Source organism: Coenobita brevimanus, chromosome 14, assembly GCF_032717465.1.
Source record: "Coenobita brevimanus isolate Jiangsu-jjx chromosome 14, ASM3271746v2, whole genome shotgun sequence".
In the NCBI taxonomy this organism is placed as follows: Eukaryota; Metazoa; Arthropoda; class Malacostraca; order Decapoda; family Coenobitidae; genus Coenobita; species Coenobita brevimanus.
In genome coordinates this window covers 33,624,864-33,630,336 of record NC_136967.1, presented here as the reverse complement: position 1 = coordinate 33,630,336, position 5,473 = coordinate 33,624,864, and positions in this window count along the sequence as shown.

Genomic DNA, 5,473 nt, shown 5'->3' with positions numbered 1-5,473 from the left:
AATATCAGAGAAAACCTCGTCCGTTCTCAAGACCTGCAGTTCCTTAATAGTTGTCTGTATGAGAGAGCAAGCTTCAGATAGTAAGACTTCCTTTGCTTGAAGCTCATCCAACAAACTACTGGTAACTCGAAGGACTTGTTCAATAATATGTAGATCCATTACGAACCTGAAAGACTAACTTTTTGTACAGTCCATTTGCTTCTCTTTCAGCTTCTGAATCAGAACCCTCTGGAACTGTATGAAGTACTGATAGCAGACTTCCATAGCGAAGCTTAACCTTTCAAACTGACCTACAATAGTAAGACCATCTAGATACAGTAGGTCTTTCAAGAGTCAAAACCTGAAGATCTTCTGCTTTCTGTGCCTCTGCGAAAAGTTGGTTCCCTGTGTTACTGTTTAATAAATGTGTAAAGTGTGTTAATAACTGAAAAAAATGAAGAGAGGCCACTGGTGTTCTTTATGCAGTCGCCCAGTATTAAATTCAGCCTGTGTGCATGGCAATGTATGTATACTGCTTGAGGAATTTTTTTTCCCGTACTCTTGCTTGAACCCCGCTAGAGCATCTATTCATTACACTAGCACCATCATAACACTGAGTCACACAGACCAAATTAAACCAGGTTGTTCTATCTCCTTATATATAAAATCATCTAAACTTGCAGTATCAACTTTTTCCATGTGATAGGTTCTAATGACACGTTCCTTCACAATACCCTTCACTAAAGTACTGCACAAGAATAACCATCTGGTCCTTTTTTGATAAGTCTTTCCTTTCATCAACCGTAACTGAAAAGTACTTGGCTTCTTGTGCTTCAGCACAAATTGTGTCCTTGATGTGTCTTCCAACAACTGAAATCAACTAATTCTGGTACTGAGGACTTGTGTAATGGCCATATCGTCGATCTAACTTTTGTTTTAGAAAGTGATTTGATTCAGCAATCAGGTGAAGAATTTCTACAAAATTTCCTGAATTTAATGTATCACCACCCTCATTATGTTAACGAAGAGACAGGCCTTGCCTTCCCAGTAACGCAGTGACTCTTTAAAGTAATTTTGTATGTTCCCTGTTGTCCTCTGTTTCTTGTAGCCTAGCTGACGACAGAGATGATGTTAAAGACTGAGTGGACCTTGACTGAATATCCTTGAAATTAGACCAAGCTATAATACTATTAATGCCTGATGTTGTTTGAGATGGGTACTGATATCCTTCCATTTCCTTGTTCCACCATCAATAAAAGGTCTCCTACCTAGTCCTTTTCCCTTACGAACAAATGCTCCAGCAAAGTTCCTACATGGAAAGCAGTAACATGCATCTTGCGAGACCGAGTATTCTAACCAAGAAAAAATATCAAAATAGGGACTTCTAAATGTGCTATTATTCTGACTGCTTGAGTAGCGTGGCAGTTTTGGTTGACTGGGTTTATCACAGCGGGACGTAGGTATATCAACTACTTGAGTCGCTTGAGTTTGTGATGTGGATGGACTGTCTTTTGTATCTTTTTGATCTTGGTTCACTGCAAAAGTATGTGTTAATGTGACTTCTGCTTCATCAACAGGAATAAAATCTGAGTTTTGACTAGGGGATGATGTAGTGGCCAAGTCAGTAGTGTCGGTTGCTCTACAGGTTGAAGAACTTGAAGCTCTACAGCAGTGATTTTCAACCAGTGTGCCGCGAAGCAACTGCAGGTGTACCGTGGGAATTAGGGAAGGAAGATTAATCCTCCCTCAAACAACGTGCACATGGCAAATGTGACATCTATGAGTATGACACTATCATGTGTCACGGCTTAATGACAATGAATTTAATTAATTGTGAATTTATATTATACCCTATTTGTGGGGGGCATATCACACAATGTACGAACTGGTAACCCTTATTCCGCCGGGCCTCCGGGCTAACGGATTTTCTCAGCCGGACGGGTCTTCACCACAGCGGCACTTGGACGCGCTGCCCGGCGCCCCTATTCCTTGTATACGTTTTAAAAGTAAAGATCAGGAGATATGGATAGATTTGTAATTAAGAAACGAACGTTAGAAGATGAGAGCAGTGAAGCTAGTGTGGCCGGAACTAGTTCTGGAAGCAAGACAATTAGGACAGACAGTATTACTTCCAAATCAGTTGTGCGACAGTATAAAGAAGACTACTTGTCCTTCGGATTCACTTCATCTGGAGAAGAGGAACCACGTCCTGTCTGTGTTGTTTGTGGCGAAAGACTAGCAAATCAAGCGATGGTTCCAAGTAAACTTAAAAGACATCTTCAGACAAAGCACTCTCATTTATGTGAGAAATCAACTGAATATTTTAAAAGGCTTATCACTGACCAAAGACGCCAGTCTCAACAAATCACCAGAATCACGACTGTATCTGCCAAAGCTCAAGAAGCAAGTTATGCTGTTGCAGAAATAGTTGCCAAAAAAATGAAATCACATACAATTGCAGAGTCGGTAATATTACCAGCATGTAGCAAAATTGTGAACATCATGTTTGGTGAAAAATGTGAAAAAGAGATTTTGAAAATCCCAGTGTCAGATAACACCATCAGTCGTCGTATTTCTGATATGTCTCAAGACGTTGAGTCACAAGTCATAGCTCGTATCAAAGAAGTGAGCATTTTTGCCATCCAGTTGGATGAGTCAACTGACATCACTGGAAAAGCTCAACTCTTAGCATTTATCAGGTTTGTTTGTAATGACGACATAATTGAACAATTTTTATTTTGCAAACCACTTCCAGAAACAACACGAGGTCAAGATATTTTTGAGGTGGTTGACAGCTATTTCAGCTCAAATGATTTGTCATGGAAATCATGCATGAGTATCTGCACAGATGGTGCCCCTTCCATGTCAGGGAGCATAAAAGGATTCATTGCACTTGCAAAACAGAAAAACCCTGGCATTGTTTTTACACAGTTTCCTGCATAGAGAGGCCCTTATTTCAAAATCATTAGTTCCTGAGTTGCAGCAAGTATTAGATGAGACAATCAGAATAGTTAACTATATCAAAAGTAGACCATTAAAATCAAGGCTTTTTTCAAGTCTTTGTTCTGCCATGGAATCTGCCCACACACAACTGCTACTGCACACAGAAGTGAGGTGGCTATCTCGAGGGCGAGTTCTTTCAAGGTTTTATGAACTAAGAGAGGATCTTCTTATATTTTTAACTTCAGAAGGGTCTCAACTGGCTGACCTACTTAGTGATGAAACCTGGTGCAATAAAGTGGCATTCCTAGCTGACATTTTTCAAGCACTGAACACTCTCAATAAGAGTATGCAGGGAAAGAACGAAAACATTCTTACTTGTACAAATAAAATTTATGCATTTAAGGAAAAACTAACGTTGTGGGGATTCAGAATAAAAAAAAAGAGAACAAAGTTGAAATGTTTGAATTAACAAAAGACTGCAGACTGGACAAAAATCTTCTTACGTTGATTCTACAAAGCTTGTCGCTACTGAGTAAGAACATTGAAAAGTATTTTCCATCACTTGAGATATCGTGCTTGGACTGGGTAAGAAATCCGTTTTTGGCAAGTACGTACGAGTCAGCAGAGCTAACAGTTACCGAAGAGGATGAGCTGACAGAAATCAGGAATGACAGAGCACTAAAACTAAAGCATGAATCCACAAACATGACTACTTTCTGGTTGTCCCTTCGAGACGAATACCCTACCATTACTAAGAAAGCAGTTGGAGCTCTTCTTCCTTTCTCAACTTCCTATCTGTGTGAGGCTGGCTTCTCTGCAATGAACACAGTAAAAAACAAGAACAGGTCGCGGCTTCAGACACTGGAGGAGGACTTGAGGGTATGCCTCTCCACCATTCGACCTCGGATGAGGCACATTATGAAACAACACCAAGGTCAAATTTCCCATTGATATCTGTATGTATGGAGAAGGTTTTTATTTTTAGTCATATTTTTACTTAAATGAAATCAATATCTTCAGTTTTAAATTTTCATGTACATTTCTAATGGCTAGTAACTTTATCAAGGACATCATGTTTCATTTCCCACTGATATTTCTGTTTGAACAGGCGTTTTATTTTTAATGGTTATTGTGCTCGAATAAAATTTGTATCTTTAGTTTCAGATCTTCATATTATTTCTAATGGCTAGTAACTTTATCAAGGACATCATGTTTCATTTCCCAATGGCATTTGTATCCATGAAAAGGCCATTTATTTTTACACATGTTTGTGCGTGAATAAAATCATTATTTTGTGTTTTAAATCTTCATAATTTTTATTGTGTTTGATAGCTGGTAACTTTTTCAAGGAAATCATATTTCACTGTAATTTTGGAGTAATAAATACGCAGAAGAAAGTAATATTTTGAAAACCATGATAATCAATAAAAAATAATAAATAATTAACAGTAATTAACATGCTTGACGTATGCAGGTCATTAGTTCTACTTTGAAATACTGATGGTGTGCCTCGCCCATTTTACGCCTGGCTTGGTGTGCCGTGAGAGAAAAAAGGTTGAAAACCACTGCTCTACAGGCATCATCATCCTATAAAGTGGGAACATTGTTACGCTGTCCGCCTGTCCGTTCCCACGGGTGCAGCCGTTACAGCTGGGCTAGGGGATTATGCAGTATCCGTGTCATTCGCGGAGTTTAAATTAGCGAGTGTTACAAGTTCTTTTGTTTCTTTCGTTCCTGCCACTGAGGGCAATTTTATTTAATACTATGCTGAGAATGCATTTGATTATTTTGATTGTCTTATGTGAGCTACCAGTATATTTAATGATGTTTTGCTTGCATTAGAAGTACCAATTCATTGCAGAGAGAGAGGGGCACGAATTTAAGTTCCTTATTAATTAATCTGATTCATGCGTTCACGCTTGGCTGCACACGAGCCTAGCATTCGACCAGTGTAGGGGTGGGCGATACCAGCAAAAAATGGTAATCATGATTACTGATTACTTTTATGAGAGTAATCGATTAGTAATCGAGTACTATTTCGATTACTATCACTATATAAGTACAGTATAATCATTATAATGTGATGGTTTGAGTGCAGTCAGTTACAAAGTGCACACTGCAGATAGTTTCCTGGTACCTGGTAGTTTGTGTGTGTGTGTGTATGTGTGTGGACTTTTGGAGACTGCTCTATAATTTTTATTCTTTCCAAAACTATAAATATAGAAAGCAAGCGACATACCAAGAAGTCTTCATTCCCGGGGATCAGTTGGCTGTCATTTTTTGTTTACGAGTCAGCTGTGCGTTCCGCGGGAGACAATCTCGTCCTGTGTACTGTTCTTATGCATGTCTATAAAATCCGCTTCAAAAAGAAATCTTACAAAACTGTAATGTAACACGAATAATAAGCTTAATGTTAAGGAAAATCATATGGGTCATCTTAAAGTTTCTGATGTCCAATCCCCAAAACGAAGATAGGTTATTTGGAAGTCGTCACTTTATTGGTATTTCCGCCAAATATCATGCTTACAAAATGAAATACCAGTGATCAATA